Below are 19232 nucleotides of genomic sequence, written 5' to 3'. Positions count from 1 at the left end.
CGTGGGAAGACTCTAGAAGACTCCAGAAGCCGAATCACCGAAGCGGAGCCTGTGTTTCTGACATGTGGGGCCGGCCAGCACAACCTAGAGGCCGCCTGACCTGTGGGCCCCACACGTCAGCCTGCCCTTCAAATGTCGGCTCTCCACCGCCTTAAGCATTGCATCTCCACCATCCTTTAAGTTGGTTTGATCCAAGGGCTCATGTTGTACGCTCTGGGCTATATATACCAGCCCTTGCCACCCCCAGGGCATGAATAGGCATTTGATCCTGAGAGCTGAGAAGCCAGAAACCCTAATTCATATGTCCACCAGGATCGTAGCTAGTAATCAAGAGAAAATTAGTCCTTAATAGGATCTACTCTTATATTAGAGATAGTGAGATAGAGTGAGAGGGAAGAGTTTTAGAGCAGTCTCGGCCTGTCGGTGCTCTATCTACGGCTTATACCCTAGCGGAATCAAGTTCTTCTTGAGCTTGCTTCTGAGATTTCTCGGGTAATCGACTTCTAATTCAAGTAAGCATCTTGTTCATATTGTTCTTCAGGTTTACGACTCTCTTTTGGGTACTTTAATCCTTATAGCTCCTGGGTTAAAGTAGTATTCATAGTGTAAGCATGGTGCTTGGACTCGGTTACTCGTGGATTACCCTATTTTCTGGATCGGCGGTAGCTCACGAGGGTGACTCTTATAGCCTCGTTGAATCCTTTGTAGTTCACCTCCCGTTAGTAGGCCTAGTAGGACTTAGTTGCTATAGGAAACATACTCTGCCTGTGTTTTCTCTAGTAATATCCCCAGAATTGAACAATAGAAGACAAAGCTTACCAGTTAGAACTAGAAGACTTTAGCAGTCTCCTCTACGCTCCTATTATCTAGCCTTGATTGTGAAGTTGGGATAAGTTAGATTTGGTCAGTCTCACACATGTTTCCTCGAGTTGGATATCAAACTGGGTACTCCCAGTGAAGTGCTACATCCGTATAATATCCATGCGCTTGCGGATTATTCCGTGTGCATTAATTTATACTAACATGCACCACCATGGCTCGTCCTCAACCGAGCCTCCACTAGATCCACAACACAAAGGAGGCGAAGAGAAGGTAGGGAACTGAAGGGGCAGTGAGTAGAGGGGAGAGAGATAATGGGGAGGAGACTGCGGGTGAGAGAGGGAGGCGGCATTGGAGAGACGGAGGACATGCGGCGGCTGGTTAGGTGGGAGAAATGAGTGGGAAACAATTCCAACCATTTTATTACTGAGATACTAAGATGGGATGGGTGAGTTGATGGTCTATTGACAGAGACATGCCTTTTAAGAGGTCTGCGACTTACCTCTTCAGGGGGCCTCCTCTGTTAACCTATTTTCGAAGTGTTGGTGTTTTGTCACCCGACAAATGAATTTATAATGTGTCATGCTGCTCTAGGAAGACAATGGTAGCATCCGAAGAGACAAGGAATTATACTGGTTTAGGCTGGAGCCCTACGTCCAATCTCAAAGATAGTTCGAGTGCGTGTTCCTCGGTTACGTCCAGTCTCAGAGATAGTTCGAGTGTGTGTTCCTCGGTTGAATGCTATGAAGTTCTTACAATGAGGTATGCAAGAAGGGAGAAAGAGATAGGAGAGTGGAGAGGGACTGCCCAAATGAAGACTCGAGAGTCCATCCCGTTGGAAGGGTGCCCTGGCTGCCCTTATATAGAATCCGGGGCCTGGTTACATACAGAGAGATAGGTTCTTCTGACTGAGTGGTTGTGAGCCTAAGGGAGGGGAAACTAGCTATCTTGGATCCCAAGGAAGGCCATCTTGTCTTGGCGTCAGCGCACGTCCGGACGTGGTTGTCGTCATGGTCTTGTGCCCATGTCGCAGCATGGTGTGACATGATGCTACAGTGTCGGTCGTGACAGCACTGTTGGCACGGTGTTGGTTCGCCAGCTGTCCTATGTGATGTGAGCTCACCATGGCCTTCTTCATCGTCTCCCGTCCTTTCCGGTGGCGTCAATACGGGAGTAGGCAGCTACTCCCACGTCGTCGGCTGTCCTGCTGGTCGTGAAGCCGGGGGCCACGATCCCGAGCCGCGGGGTCGCGGCCCTTGTTGGCTTGATCGGCTTTGAAAGTCAAGGCCATAGTCATGAGCCTCATCCTGTAGTGGGTGGAGCCATATGCCCGTCTCCTCGGGCCGTGTCTGGATGGTGGGTCACCGTACTGGTCATCACTGTCTAGGCGGTGCTGTCATGTCTTCGCAGCGTGGCACAGGGATGTCGTCTGTCTGGTCTGAGGGGATAGTTCTCCCCTCAATCCTAGTGGAGTGAGTAGGGCGTGCCTACCTTTGTTAGAGCAGACGTACTGATGGAGCTCGACCTCTCCCCATTCCTTCCGGGGTCAGGACAGAGGAGAGGTCGTGGGGCGCTGCGTTGCGCGTAGTGAAAGGAGAAGGAAGAGGTTGTGGTCGACCCCTTGCCTTGATGCTTGCCCCAGGTCTGCGCAGTTTAGATGGGCCATGGTTGCTGGGCTTGCGTTTGCTTGGCTATCATGGGCCGCCCGAGCGGCTAACTAATCGGTGTTTTGAGATACTCGGGGTATCATAAGCCCGACACAAAGACTGTAATTTTTTTTAGTGTCTTCGTAAATGGGTTAACCGTATCTGAAAATAACAGTGTGTTTTAGGATACATGAACATTTTTTATCCGTCTTTGTAAATCAAAAGAGTTGGTTTCTAAAATGATTTTTATAGTAGTGCAAGATGATGGATTGAGATGTTGTCACAAGACTGAGCTATTAAAATTTTCATGTTGGAACCCTTTAATTACTGAACGTTCTTAATTCTTATTCTCTCAGTTCTTTTCACAGCTTATGATCAGTCGCCTGCAATTCATCTGAGCCCACAACCCTGCCCCAAAACCAGTGCTCCCTCCACACCTTCCCAATCTGCTCAATGGGCATCCCCTTCGTCTCCGGCAAGAACAAGTACACGAAGGCCGTCATTACGACGATCCACCCCGCAAAGAAGAAGAAGAGCCAGGCCCTCATCCGGCACGGCATGGCGACGAAGCCCTGCGCGATGAAGATGGTGAACATCTCGGTGGGCACCAGCCACGTCATGGGGCCCCACGACCAGCTGTAGCCCGCCACGTACACGCCGATGAGGACGAACAGCGCCGCCGCGTAGCCGCGCGCCATCCCGCCCTCGTCGCCCAGCTTGGCCGCCAGGACGGCGCCGATCAGCACCTCGGAGACCAGCATCTGGAGGCTGCCGGCGATCAGCAGCGTGCGGCGGCGGAACCGGTCGATGACGAACATGAACACGACCGTCGACGCCGTGTAGATGACCACCGTGACGACCGTGGAGAGCAGCGCCAGGCTCTCGCCCATGCCCACCGTGCGGAGCAGCACCGGCGCGTAGAACCCGATGGCGTTGATACCGTTGAGCTGTGTGAACGCCGGCAACAGGACGGCGACCGCCAGCTGCGGCCGGTACCTCGGCCGCGAAAGGATGAGCCGCAGGCCGCTGTGGTCGCCGCCCCGTGCCGCCGCGCTGTTCGCAGCGACGATGTCGTCCAGCTCGGCGTCGACGGCGGCGGCGTCGTCCGTGCCTCTGATCTTCTGCAGCAGCGAGCGCACAATGCCACGGTCCTCGCCCTGCTGCACCAGGCTGTTGGGCGTCTCCGGCAGGAAGACGGCGCCCACAGTGAAGAGCACGGCGGGGACGCGGGCCAGGCCCAGAGACAGCCTCCAGCCCCAGCCGCCGGTGATCTTCTCCGCTCCGTAGTTGATGATGTTTGCGGCGAGGGAGCCGAGGCAGAGGCTGAGCTGGAACCCGTTGCTGAATGCTCCTCGGTATCGTGCAGGTGCCATTTCAGACAGGTACAAAAGCACAGCCTGCAAAATTTTGCTTGGCTTCAATTCTTTTCGGCGCCGCACCTGAATATCGCAGGATCACCGAATTTCATCATCAGATTCAGGGGAATTTGTAGTGGAGAGCTCTGATTCGCGAACCCGAGGCCCACTCCGAAGAGCGCTCTGCCCAGGGTGGCCATGTAAATGTTGACGGCGCCGCCGCTGACCGAGGCGCCGGCGAGGAACCCCGCCCCGCCAATGATCATGGACGGGCGGCGCCCGTGCGTGGCCGTGAACCACGACGAGAGGAGCATCGCGGTGAGCAGGCCGGCGATGTAGAGCGACGACGTGAAGAGCGTCAGGAGCTGGCTGTCGAACCTGCAGTAGTTGCTGACGCGCACGTCGCCCTTCATCCGGCGGTACACGTCCGGGAAGAACTCCTCGAGGAACGACCCCATGGATGACACGCCACCTGTGCTGTGCAAAACATCCTGTAATCGATCGGGATATGAGTCTGAAATTCTGAGGTCGCATTCGTACCAGAGGTTCCGAGGTCATAGCCGAACATAGCGCCGCCCATGGCGCGGTGACGCAGGACAGCGCCACGAACACAGTGATCCTCCCGCCGTACTGACGACCATCGCTGCCGCCGGCATCGACGAGACCGACGGCCATAGTCCGCCACTGCCGCCGTTAGCTTAGCTGAAGGTGAGAGAGCTCGGTCAGTGAACCTTGGTGGCCATGCTGTTGGAGTTGTGTTGACCAGCTGTAGCTGGCTGCTGTTGCCATCCGAAATCCGGTCAAGCTTCGATGTGATGTGCCCTTTTGGAGCTTTGCAAAGCATGTGCCGGCCGTCTCCATCTTGTTTGTTTATATGCGTTTTGGTACGAATTTTCCATGGCGGCTCTTGACTTATTAGTCGCAACAGCTTACACCATTTAACCATGTTCACGTCATTGTTGTCCACATCAAATATATCTGAAAAGTGAGGAGTTCTTATTGCCCCCATACTTAAATTATCCACAATTCATCGTTTTCCGTGTACTGTACGTAATGCGAAGAAGATAATCTCTTCACCAGACACATTGTTGTAACTCTAGATACACAAAGAAAATTGGAAATGCTATGTGTCAGACGTCCAACGGATTGCACAAACGTCGGACGGCTTTTCACCCATGCCGCTCGCTCCCGTCCGCATGTATATTAGAAAAATTATCCTTCGCTTCCTCCTCCCCATCCTTACCCCTTCTGCGCTCCTCATCCCCTGCCACAGCACACCAATGCCTGGCGTCCTCCCCCACTGGGAACCCCCAATGCCTGTAGATCAGGCAGCCCTCTCCACCACCCCGGCGAGATCGATGGAGCACGAGCGAGATCCATGAAGGTGGCACGGCGGTGTTGCAGGGTAGTGGGCAACTCTCCCCCACCACCGCGCGGCGCCCTCCCCACCACCGTCGGCACCCTCTCTCGCACCAGCGACCAAGCTCCCCCTACCCCGCCGGCCATGGCACTCCCTGCTCCCCATCCCCCAGCGTCGCCACAGAGCCAAGCCCGGTGTTGGTGGTGCTGTTGGCGGTGGTGCTCGTGTGCGCCGCCGGTGCTGGTGCTAGGTGGTGCTCGCCGCCAGCTCCCACCACGTCGCCCGGAATAGACTAGCACAGCCTCTCTCCCCCTATGTTGCAAATGTATGTTTCAATTATTTTAGACGTTTCAGAGGTATGTTACAGCTCTTTCGTATGGATGTTGCAAAAGTAGATTGGAGGATGTTGCATATGTTGCAAGCAGTGCCGGTCCTAGGATTTTGAGGGCCCTCTGGCGAACTTGTCATGACGGCCCCTCTCGACAAATGTTTCTTAGGTAACATTCAAAAATTCTAACATCTGACCTAAATTACAAGAAAAACATGACTATATGAGTACAAAGTACTAGACAAAAATTGAACAAGGAAAAAAACCTAGGGCAATTTGGAAATGAACTTATTCTGAACCATGAATCACAAATCACAAAAAGGGCACAAGGCAATAACCAAGATCAGATGTCATCGTCCTCATCGAGCCCTACCTCAGCTGCCTGGTCGCCGCCGTCGTCTAGATTTTGGAAGACTGGAACTCGGGCGTCGGTGTCTCGGTGATCTGCGCTGGTGATCGCATGGTGAACTGGTGATCGGCGCAGCGTCTCTTGCAGTCTCGCGTCTCGCCCGAAGTCTAGAAGTCATGACTCACAATCGCTATGTGCGCGTGTGCGGGTGTTGGCGGCTCGGCTCCTTGCCTACTGGAAGGGAAGAGACCAACGACTCCTTTTGCTAATGGGCCACTGCATCTTCTCATTAATCCTAAATCCTAATGGACTATACCTAAAGGGTATGGGGTATTATATACTTGGGCTTGGGCCCCCATCCCGCGAGGGCCCTCGGCCGTCACACCTCCGACACCCCCCCTTAGGGCCGGCACTGGTTGCAAGTGTTTCAGAGGCACGTTGCAAGTGTTTGTTCAAAATGTTTCATCTGTTTCAATACGTATGTTGCAAGCGTTTTGATCTGGATGTTGCATATGTTTTCATGCTATGTAGCAACAGTCTCAGGCTCAGGCTCTCTCCCCCTATGTTGCAAATGTATGTTTTAATTCTTTCAAACATTTCAGAGGTATTTTACAATTGTTTCATATGGATGTTGCAAAAGTAGATCGAAGGATGTTGCATGTGTTGCAAGTGTTTTAGAGGCATATTGCAAGCATTTGTTCAAAACGTTTCATTTGTTTCTAGACGTATGTTTCAAGGTTTTGATCTAGATGTTGCATATATTTTCATGCTATGTAGCAACTGTATGTTCCAAAATGTTTCATCTCTCAGTCTTATGTTGTAGCAAGTGTTTTCATGTTGCAAGTTGTAAGTGTGTTTATCTGGATGTTGTATATGTTTTCACACATATGATGCAAGTGTTTTATCTAGATGTTGTGTATGTTTACAATGGTTTCAAGTGTTTTTCAGGTGTTTATGCAAGTGTTTCATACGCATGTTTCAAATGTTTCAATTGTTTTAGACGTATGTTGCAATTGCTGCATCTAGATGTTTCAAAACTAGATCCAGTGTTGCATCTCCCTCCTCGCCTTTCTGCTGTCTAGCCTCATTGTCAGACGTGGGAAGGCAGAGGTGGTCCCCAGTGGCATGGGGCAGACCCCACGTGCTTGCCGGTGGGCGCAGCAGGCGAGACATGGACAAGCAGGCGCAGGACGCGGGGCGCAGGACGGGGGGTAGCGGCGTGGTCATTCAGACGGGGCACTAGCCACTCCAAAAAAATAGCTCTAGAAATATTTTTTTGAAGCCAAACAATCTACGTAGATAGACCATATAGTAGCTACACGAAATCCATGGATTTAGGAGCAAATTTATGGAATTTTATGGAGCACCTAAAAGACCGAAAAACTCAAGTTTGGTAGAATTAGAGAAAAATTATCCAACTCTGCCACTGATTACACAAAAGTACATCATCGTTAATTTACCTTTCTTTCTTCTACTCCCATCGCCGACTAGAGCCGCCCGTCCCTACCTTCCTTCGCTGCGTCCGCGTGCCACTCTGCCACCTGCGTTCAACCTCCATGGTCGCACGTGGCGCGCGCCGGCCGGCCACCATGCCCATGCCTACGCTTGGCTGCCCCCACCATGGCTAGCGAGACCGGTCCTACCGCAACCGCATCACCCCCGTCGTGGCCGGCCTCGCCTCCACTGTGGCTAGCAAGACTCGCGCCCGCCGCCGCCACCCCACCGTGACCGACGTCGCCCCCACCACGGCCAGTCTCATTGCCACGCCCTGAGAACGCCGCTCTCGCCCCCACTGTGCCCCCCCCCCCCCCGGGACGCCGCGAGCTCTGGGCATGCAAGCCCAGCTCCCACCACACATGGGCCCAGCCTCGCTGCGTACCAAACTGTTTACTGGGAGACCAGCTCCATATATAGTGCCGCTGCTTCATTGTGGATCTAGTGACTTGAATCTGTTTTTTTTTTGTGTGTGTGTTGATTTCATTCAGTAAACAATCAATATAAAGAACTTCAAATGAACTGTAAAATGTATACACTACCGGAGACTGTGTAGTTACCGAGTGCCCCTACAATTACCGAGTGTCAAAAGTCGGGAAAACAGTATTTACCGAGTGCCAACACTCGGAAAACATAAACACCCGGTAGTATACCGCTTTACCGAGTCAGCACACTCGGTAAATTAAGACACTCGGTAAAAATACAATTTTACCGAAGGGGCACACTCGGTAAAAACAGACACTCGGTATTGAGGTGCCACGTCACTAGGATAGCAACCATGGGCCAAACGGCGTCACGGTATGACATGTTTACCGAGTGTTATCAGCACAACACTCGGTAAACACTACCTTTTACCGAGTGTATTGGCGCAACACTCGGTAAAATTCAACCAAATTTCTTGTTTTTCCTTCATTCTTTTTCCTCTATCCACATATGATATTTAGTACTCCATTCCAAAATATGGTGTTTATTTCGATTTATTTACTATATTTCACAAACTTTTCATTCTTTATGAAAATTAGGTACATATCGTGTAAATTTAATTGTAATAATTAAAATCGAACTCGATAAATCACGAGATTGGAAGAATTAACATTGAAGCATACATCTATGTTATAGAAAAATTTTCATAACGTTTCGGAAGTATTTTTATATTCGTCGCTGCCGAACCGGTACATCTCCCAAAGAGATGTTAAACATTCACATTGACGAGTAGGATTTCTATTAAGAGTGAAATTCAACATTATGATTTAAACTTGGAATTTTTTAGATAGTAAATAGATGACATGAAATAGTTCATGTGAAAGTTTGGTGAAATTTAAGATTAAATTGGCATTTTTTCTTTTTTGTTTTGCATGAAATAATGGATACTTTTACCGAGTGTGACCTCAAACACTCGGTAAAGGTTAGCCACGGCCCACCTGTCTGCCACAGTGGGCTATGTTTACCGAGTGCCGTAGATCTGGGCACTCGGTAAACATGTACCAGGCCCACATGTCACTGGGCTGCGGTGCTTGAGTTTACCGAGTGCCGTACATCTAGGCACTCGGTAAACAGAAGCATTCAACACTAAGCCGTGCCTCCCTCAAATCGTGCACAGACACACACACACACCGCCGCGGCCGCCTCCTCCCCTCCACCACCGCCGCCACCGGGCGGTCCCCCACAGCCGCCGCCACCGGAGAGACGGAGAGAGAGACAGCGGCACCGGCGCACCGGATGACGATCCCCTCCGCCGACGCCGCCCCGTGCTCCCTCCTTCGCTCCCGTTCCCGCGAGGTGGGGTGGGGTGGGCCCCAGCAGCAGCGGCCGCCTCCTCCCCTCCACGCCGTCGCCAGCGCCTCCCCGCTGTCGCCGGCGCCTCCCCACCGCCGCGGCTGCCTCCTCCCCTCCACCACCGCCGCCACCGGGCGGTCCTCCACCGCCGCCGCCACCGGTAAATGCCCTAAGCCACCATATTTTCCTTTTTTCGAGTTATGACTATATGCATTTGTGCAATCTCTTTCTAGTGATGTTTACACAATAGATCTGTACACAAAGACTAATCGAATCGCACATGATTTCACTTGTGAACTACGAAATATAAATTTTTAATTTGGCATACAAATATTTGTGATATAGTCAATATGAATGTGCAAGAAATTTCTAGTTTGACCAAATAAGCAGTGGTAACAAAACAACCGGTTGCTGTCACCTCGTCACAGACAGAAGGGGAGCCATATTTGGTACTTCAGATTTCACATGCAAAGTGCAATTGGATGCAATTTTCCAGTACCAAGAGTTCTATACTTCTATACATGACAAACAAATTTAACAATCCTTGCCAGATCTTGCAATGCCATTCAGTGCATGAACACTTATGGCAAGACAGCCAGCTATGGTCAGTTGTTACTGTATAATTTGCTTAAAATTAAAATCTTTTTTTTTGGGGGTACCAAGTGAAACACAATCAATATCAAGGTTTAGGATCCCACTATCAACTGAACAATTAACACCAGTTTCTGGAAATCATGGGCTTACACATGGTATGGAAAATAATGGATGGATGGTTGAGGAAAATACAGATCAAAGTTTTTAATAGATTTTCTTGAGATAGGCAAAATACCAAGCATGGGAAATTCAATGATACAAAAATCAGTCAAGCAATAAACAAGATAAAATTCTATTAAAAATGCAGCAACACTGCATATGGAACAAAAACTGAACATAGTCTTAAAAGGAACTATGGATGGCACAGTCAGAGAAACGACGATACTGAAGTATCAGGCAACATATTGCTAATTTTCTACAGCATAAGACAATACTGAAGTAAAACTGTACCACAGGGACAAGTAACATTCAGAATACGTACCTTTCCCCACTCAGAACCTATGCCACTGCATCTCATTTTGAGGTGTATCATTTTTGTTCCCAACTCAGTCTCCACCTTCTTTCTTAGATAATTTTCCTAAGGGCCAAAGGACTCCAGATATGTCATGTAGCGATTATATGCAGCTTTAACAGCATCTTCAATATAACCAGGTAAGGGACCCACATTCTGCAAAAGATCTGCCTTGATCAGACTGATATAAGCACACCAAAAAAATGCATGAGGAAATAGAGATAACAAGTACCAACTTCGCCAGTCAGGCCGCAAAGATCATCAAGAGTCATTCTTAGGGTAACCAAGGTTCCACTAAATTCTTCACACACCTCAGCTGCACGAAATACATTTTTCAAAGCCTCTTGACCAGCCTTATCATCGGTGGCTTTAGATACTGCTTTCTTTGCTTCTGCTACGAGAGAATCTGGAAGTTCATTCCAACTAGCAGCCAACAAATCCTTAAATGCAGATTCTATCTCTGGGTCAGATATTGCAGGCAAGTGTTTTTCATTTGAACTGAAGAAGCGCCTCAGTTTCCATGAGAGAGGATTGTTCCCACCTGAGCTTATAACATGGACAAGCTAATTAAGAATGAGAAGTTTTAAGTGAAGTGCAGTATTAGAATCACATCATAATGAAAACAAACAAGGCATCATTGAGTCTTCTAGCATTTTTTCCCAAATATATAAACACAAATCAAACAAAAAAAATACACAACTCGAACGATTTCACATAAAATAATCTAATCTTGTTAAAGTAAGTTTAATCACTTTGAATCCTCTTTAACCATTTCTCTCACAGAATTCAGCGCATATTATATTAGAATGAAAGAATAGTATTAACTAAGTATTTTCGTTGAAAAATAACATGGAAAAGGCAACCTTTGTATCCCCCTTTTAGTTAATGACTATATCCCTAAGTACATGGTTAAGAACATGATATATTGGAATAGAACTGTTGGGGTTACAATGTTACATAAAAGCACACCCCCTCCTCCCCCATCCACAAACGTGGTGTGTGAAAAAAATACAAGATGTCCCTTATTCCCTTCCACCTTCACTCAAACCAACCCTCCTTGCAGCCATCAGCACAGGATGGGCGAACCCTAAACAGTCACAATCTCATGGCACCCCTGATCCCATGCGTGAAAAACATAAATAATGATTTGTTGTCGCTGACTTCCTGAAGCCCGTGTACTCAAACAAAGGCTAGACAACCTTGTGTGTAGTTGCTTCATAAGCAAAGGCCTCATTGTCAAGTAACCGATGTTCTAGCATGTGGTCAATAAATGAGAAAGTGAGTCCATTCAGCCTAGAAAGAAACGCTCTAGGACCACACATTTCACATCTGAGCAGGTGTGTCCAGGCAACTCTCACTACCGGAGATTCTCTCGTATTGTTAAACTGAGAACTGAGATACATCACTAATCACCTCATTTGGATCCTACCTAAGCGCTAGGCTGTGAGGATACATGCCAGTAAATGGTTTATGAAAAAGTGGCAAAGACATACATGCTAATTGCCAACTAAAACTGTAACTCGACCAATGAGTATTATATGATGAACCTGCAATGCCCGTGATTAGCTGCAGAATTTTACAAGCATCATAAAAAAAAGGTAAGACTAGGCCGACTACCAAAGCCATATTTGACCGAAAAGCATTTAGCTAAATGCAAGGAGTACTATCAGAACAAATTCTATATCACCTCCACTCTTCGCAAAATATTTGACTACTCATCATCCAATCTAGCAAACATCTTCTATGTGAATCGACCAAGAACATGAATGTCTCTTTATCATCTCATATGGTTTTTCTCTAGCACTACTACTCTATTGCTCTAAACTGCAATATCATCTATATGTTAGGATGGATGACCGTCAGTGGATGTACACGGGCTTGTAGGATTACTACACCTTGGCGGAGGGAGTACGTAGGGAGGACGCGGATGACGTGGTGAACAGAGTCTGTGTTCACCGAGTGCAGGACCTCTTCTACGAGACAAAGCTCCTGTGCAGAAGAATTTACAATGGCCGCAGAGGACACAGAGTCACCAGAGCGCAGGCAGTGCACCTGCCCCTGACTAAGGAGCAATACTTGACGGTAAACATGAGATTACATCGTCTGCGATTAATTGCACTGAAATTGATTTATGATTTGTCATGTGCTCGTGTACGTGCAGGTGCCTCCTGCTTGGTGTGCGGGGATGGACAACTGCTGGGAGGCCATTGTGGACAAGTGGTTGAGTGAGGAGTACGAGCAATATCACGCCGTACGCTCACGTTGCCGTGCGATGATGCAGGGTTCCTCGCACAAACAAGGCCCCACTACCCTCAAGGAATATGCAGCCAGATATGTACGCGGATTTCATTTCGTTGTTGCTATGCTAACTTCTGAATGCATAATATCTTATTGTTGTGCTTCTTCCTGCAGACGCGGTTCCACCCCGGCCAGGAGTGCGCCTCGTTCAAGGCATATGCCTTGGCACACAAAGGCAAGGCAAAGGACCCCGACCTCGTCTACAACCTGGAGGACTCGCCCGAGGCATACAGCAACCCGAGCGTGCACAGGCGCCTCAGCGAGTACACGGCGATGGCGAGAGAGATCCATGGTTCAGAATTTGATCCGAGCACCGCTGACCTCGAGGGTGACATCGTCATGAGGTTGGGACCAGGTAAGCCACACGGGCGGTACTATATGGGCAACAGCACCATAGACACGGCCAACACTCAGACACTCGCCCAGATTAGAGCCCGGAGCACGAGTTCGAGTCCGGCCATACGCCCACGCTCACAGCCCCAGGTGGTAGCACTCCAGGTTAGTTCTGTTGCATTCGTTGTCCATTCATTTTCTACTCGTTCTTTATTTGCATTCTAACTATGTGATAAATAATTGTAGGCCCAGATTGAAGCCCTGCAGGAGTCACAGCAGGCCTCACAGAGCCAGCTTTAGGCCCTCGAGCTGTCGCACCAGGCCGAGTTGGCACAGGAGAGGGCGCGAGTGCAGACCCAGCTTGAGGCCTTCCAGCAGGCGCACAAGGACTGGTACGAGTACATGGCCCGTTTTTCTCAGAGCATGGGCCAGCCTCCACCGCCTCCGCCGCCGCCGATGATACCGTTGGTGCCTCCACCTCCGCGCGACGGCACTCCTGTGAGTCACTTAGATGCACTCTTCACTTTCGTGTCATATAGAGCTACCTTCGACTTATACCTTAGTTTGACCTACCATAGCTTAGACCTTAGAATTTGCTTTGATCCAGATAACTCACATGTGCAATCTCATTCTAGGGACCTTCTACAGCTGGATCGAACAACGATATGCAGGGTGATCAAGACCTGGACTTGACTCCGTTTCTCCGCAGGCCTCCGACCATGTGACAGGCCATCCGACCTTGTTTGATAGTTTTGTATGTTGAACTGTGGACTTGGTTGGACTTGGTTGAACTTTGGACATATGTTGATGGTGTTTGTGGACTTTGCATGGTGCTTGTCGACATATGTTGGTTATTGTGAGTGGATGTGACATTTGTGGACATATATGTGATATATATTGCCTATCTGTCATGTTATTATAATTTCCTGTGATTTTGTTGCTTATTGTGACTGGATATGCACTGAAACAAACAAACAAAAAATTATGTGGACACTCGGTAAAACAGAGATTCTGTCAGTTTTACCGAGTGTAGCACTCGGTAAAACAGCGAACAGAACCAAATTGGTTCTGATTCTGTGAATTTTGCCGAGTGTGCCATTTTTTACCGAGTGCGGCGTCCCCACTCGGAAATATTTGACTACTTTTTACCGAGTGGGAACACTCGGTAAACATTATTCCTGAAGTTTATTTGCGGAATTGTTTTAATCACGAAAATGGTTATTATTTTACCGAGTGTAGGAGCTACACTCGGTAAACATTATTCAAAAAATTTATTTGCGGAATTGTTTTAATCACGAAATGTTAATTTATTTACCGAGTGCTGATAATGACACTCGGTAAACGTCGCCGTTAACGGTCAGTTTGGAGGGTGACGACCGTCAAGTCATAATTGTTTACCGAGTGTCATTGTAGCACTCGGTAACTCGATGCTCCGAGTGCGCCGATATTGGACACTCGGTAAAATAACTTTACCGAGTCGTTGTTTGCCGAGTCCACTTTACCGAGTGTGGCACTCGGTAAAGAGTTTGCCGAGTGTGTAGCACTATTTGCCGAGTGTTACTCACACTCGGTAAATTAACAGTATCCCGTAGTGATAGTACTCCAATTGCTGAAGATCTTCCAAATGATCAGGCTTTGAATATTCTTGTCTGAAAACTTCAAGTCATGGCTGAAGCTGAATGCTACGTACAGTTCTTTACAGCTTGGCACTTGCCTCATCTTCATTGGCTCCTATAACCTTCTTCCAGAACCAGTGCTCCGCCCACACCTTGTCAATGTGCTCGATGGGCAGCCTCTTGGTCTCCGGCAAGAAGAGGTACACGAACGCCGTCATGACCACGATCCACCCGGCGAAGAAGAAGAAGAGCCACGCCTTCATCCGGCAGAGCATTGCGAGGAAGTACTGTGCGACGAAGACGGTGAACACGAAGCCCGATGCCACCGTGATGCTCTGCCTGGCCGACCGGACCTCCAGCGGGAAGATCTCGCTGGGCACCAGCCAGCTCAGCGGGCCCCAGGAGCAGCCGAATGCCGCGGAGTAGACGCCTATGAGCAGGAGGAGCGCCAGCGAGTACGCCCTGCTCAGGCCGCCTCGTCGCCGAGCTTCAGCCCGTACGCCGATGAGCGCCTCGCACACGAGCATCAGCGCGCCGCCGGCCAGGAGCAGCGTCCGCCTGCCGAAGCGGTCGGCCGCGAACAGGGAGGTGAACGTCGCGGCGGAGGAGACGATGACCAGGACGATGGTGGAGAGGAGAGACGCGCTCTCGCCCATGCCGATGCTGCGCAGCAGCACCGGCGCGTAGAACCCGATGGCATTGATCCCCGTCAGCTGCGTGAACGACGGTATCAGGACGGCCATGGCCAGCTGCGGGCGGTAACGGCGGTGCGTCAGGATCAGCCGCAAGCCATTGTCGCCCTGCTGCGCTACAGCGTTGGCTGCGACGATGTCGTCCAGCTTTTGGTCGACGTCGTCGGTTCCTCTGATCTTCTGCAGCAACGCTCTCACCTCCCCGCGGTCTCTGCCTTGCTGGACGAGGCTCTTGGGAGTCTCCGGCAGGAAGATGGCGCCGACGGTGAGCAGCGCTGCAGGGACGCCGGCGAGGCCCAGCGAGAGCCTCCAGCCCCAGCCACCCGTGATCTTCTCGGCGCCGTAGTTGACGACCGTCGCGAGGAGAGCTCCTAGACAAAGGCTGAACTGGAAGCCGTTGCTGAACATCCCTCGGTAACGTGCCGGGGCCATTTCAGACAGGTACAACGGCACAGCCTGCAAAAATGTTAAAAGAATTTCAATTATTTTTCCATGTGGATTTATTTGGCACTGCCTGGAAGTGGAAGATGTTTATTTTCTACGCTTTATGTTGTATCATCACGTTCTAAGAAGAAATTCCACATCATATACCTGGTTGGCGAAGCCCAGGCCAACGCCGGTCGAGCAGCGCCCTGCCGAGGATGGCCATGAACACGTTGGCGGCACCGCCGCTGACCGCGGCGCCCGCGAGGTACGCAACGCCGCCGAGGACCATGGACGGCCGGCGCCCACGCCGCGCCGTGAGCCACGACGCAAAGAGCACTGCGGTAAGGAGCCCAGTGATGTAGAGCGACGACGTGAAGAGCGTCAGCAGCTGGCTGTCAAACTTGCAGTAGTTGCTGACGCCCGCGGCGCATTTCAACCGGCGGTACACGTCCGGGAAGAACTCCTGCAGGAACGCGTCCATGGACGACACGCCGCCCGCCGTGCTGATGTCGCAGCCGAAGATGGCGCCGCCCATGGCCGCCGTGACGCAGGACAGCGCCACGAACGCGGTGACCCTGCCGCCGTACTGCCGGGCGTCGACGACGGCAAAACCAACGGCCATGGTCGGGCAGGGTTACGGGAGCTAGCTAGTGTGAACTCGATCAGCAGTTCAGCACATGGTGAGCGCGCACTGTGCGACTGTCCTCTCGTGCTGACTTGCTGCTCTTTATCACTCCAAGATGCTCGCTGCGCGGTCGCTTGAGGGAGGCCACCTCATGTTGTAAGTTGTAAGTTGTCAGTTTGAAAACTCTACTTTCTTTTTAATGAAATATGTACCTCATGGTACGATCGAGAAGAAAGAGCGAGGCCACCTCTTCGATAAAGATGGAGTCCACCACTTCGATTACTGGCTTAATTTAGAAGGGTAAATACAAAATTGCCACCGAAAATAGGAACTCCCCTATGTTCTTGTCATTTTCGCTGACATGGCACACCACTTCACCTTGCTAGCGTGGAACTTATGTTATAAATGTATGCTTTAAGTGTTTCGGATGTTTCGGAGCTATACATCGCAAGTGGTTCATTTGGATGTTACAAAAGTAGATCGAGATGTTACATATGTTGCAAGTGTTTCAGAGACATGTTATAAGTATTTTAGATATATGTTCTAGGCGTTTATTCAAAATGTTTTATCTGTTTTAGATGTATGTTGGAAGCATTTTTTATCTGAATGTTGCACATGTTTCACACATATGTTGCAAGAGTATGTTTGAAATATTTCATCTGTTTCAGTCTTATGTTGCAATAAGTGTTTTCATGTTACAAGTTGCAAGTGTTTTATCTGGATGTTGCATAGTTTCACACGCATGTTGCAAGTGTATGTTCCAAATATTTCATTTGCTTCATACGTATGTTGGATTCAAGTGTTTCACGTTGCAAGTGTTTCGTGTTTCAGAGGTATGTTCAAAGAGTGACCCGGGCACCGAGGGAAGGGGCGCGGCAAGCCAGGGACCGGAGGATGGGGTGCGTGGCGTGCCTGGGTGAAAGATCCTAATATGGCTAGAGGGGGTGAATAGCCTATTTAAAAACTTTACAAAGCACTAGAGCAATTGATTAGTACAATAAATGGTGTAATGCAATTTTGCTATGATCACTAGGCACACAACAAGCTATGTCACTACTCACCAAGCTAATTTGCTCTCAAAGACTAACTAAAGAGCTACACTAACCAAACTAACAAGCTCTCAAAAACTAACTACACTAAAGAGTTTGACAACTAGTTTGTAAGAATATAAATGAGTGTGTAGGGTGATTATACCGTCGTGTCGAGGGCTGAACCAATCACAAGATGAGAACCAATCAATCACTGGGAGAAATACAATCACAATGGAGACACACGATTTTTCTCCCAAGGTTCACGTGCTTGCCGGCACGCTAGTTCACATTGTGTCGACCAACACTTGGTGGTTCTGCGGCTAAGACGTGTTGCACGAACCTCGTCCACACAATTGGACACCGCAAGAACCTACCCACAAATGAGGTAACTCAATGACACAAGTAATCCACTAGAGTTCCCTTTTGGCGCTCCGCCGGGGAAGGTACAAGACCCCTCACAATCACCGGGAGACGGCCACGAACAATCAACAACTCACGCCAATGCTCCTCCACTGCTCCAAGCTGTCTAGGAGGCGGCAACCACCAAGAGTAACAAGAACTCCGCAGTCACAACGATCCCCAAGTGCCACTAGATGCAATCACTCAAGCAAATACACTAGGAATCACTTTCAATCTCACTACAATGATAAATCAATGATGGAGATGAGTCTACTTAGGCTCACAAGGATGTATCACTGATGAAAATGTGCAAGAGAGAGAGCCAAAGCCGTGTCTCTTCTATTTATAGAGCCCCAAGGGCTCAACTAGCCGTTAGGCCACAGGAAGGACCGTCGGACCCAAAGAAACGGGGTGTTGGACCGTCCGACGCCTAGGTCTGATGCCTGTCCTAGCAAACCACGAGCTGCCACATGTCTCATTCAAAGATTTCAACCGTTTTCGTGCTTGATCACCACCGTTGGACTCACGTAGTCAGCACCGTCAGATCGGCCGACGCTCAGGGTTTGACGCCCTCAAAAATCTACACCAAGAGGTCCAGAAACGTGATTTTCGCTTGGACCCAAGTCTGATGCCAACCGTCGGACCAACCGATCCAGGGAGTCCGACGCTCAACAATTTTACACCGAGAGGTCCAGAGGCTGTTGGACCGAGTCCAAGGCCAGAACATCGGACCGAGGCGAGTCCGACACATTCCCTCCGAGTGCCCTCAGGTAGCCACATCACCTCGCTCGCTCGTGCCCTATGATGAATAGTGCACCCGTGCCGTCCGACGCCTCCTCCTCTCAGGGTCCGACACCTCCTGAGCCAGGATCCGACGCCCTGCTCCTTCTCCTTTTCTTTTTTCTAACGTCGCAACCACTTCACACTTTTTTCCAAGTTGCTAACCACAAAGCATAGAACTTGTGTGCACGTGTGTTAGCATTTTTCAAAAAAAATCAAGGGTTAAATGTTAGCACACTAGGTCCCTAATGCATATGCAAGAGTCATGTCACCTAGTGGCACTCGATAAACTGTTTAGCCAAAGAATTCCCCTCTTTATAGTACGACTATCGATCCTAAATCACTCACGCCCTCTGTGGTGTCTTGAGTGCAAACCAAAAATGGCTCCTATCAATATACCTTTGCCTGGAGCCCATTTTTGTTTTTCTCTTTCTTCTTTTCCAAATATGAAGCACTTGATCATCTCTTTTGTAGCCATCACCTTCACCATGACCATCATCTAGTTCCACCACTTAGATTGGACTACCTTCTCTAATTCACACACTTAGATCAAAGGTTAGTCCTAGGTTTTATCAATTATCCAAAACCAAACTAGGGCTTTCAATCTCCCCCTTTTTGGTAATTGATGACAACCTTTTCTCAAATATATTCAATTAAATCTTTTTGGATTCATGTTGCTTGCCCGAGCATTTTACCATGTGTAAAGGATATGGACAAGTTTTATAAACCCACTTTGGTAGCATTAGCTCCCCCTACATATGTGCTAAGAGTTTGGATTTGAAAGCTTGCACATATGTATT

The 19232-nt window shown here is 49.3% G+C and overlaps 2 pseudogenes; both read right to left on the bottom strand.

The window, feature by feature from the left end:
* Positions 1-2822: 2822 nt before the first annotated feature.
* LOC136482533 (hexose carrier protein HEX6-like) lies at positions 2823-4586 on the bottom strand (annotated as a pseudogene).
* Positions 4587-10208: 5622 nt separating this feature from the next.
* Positions 10209-16219, bottom strand: LOC136482532 (hexose carrier protein HEX6-like; annotated as a pseudogene).
* Positions 16220-19232: the final 3013 nt, after the last annotated feature.

This window comes from Miscanthus floridulus, chromosome 9 (genome assembly GCF_019320115.1).
Source record: "Miscanthus floridulus cultivar M001 chromosome 9, ASM1932011v1, whole genome shotgun sequence".
Classification (NCBI taxonomy): Eukaryota; Viridiplantae; Streptophyta; class Magnoliopsida; order Poales; family Poaceae; genus Miscanthus; species Miscanthus floridulus.
Note: the sequence above shows the minus strand (reverse complement) of the source record. Positions and strands in the feature narration are given on the sequence as shown.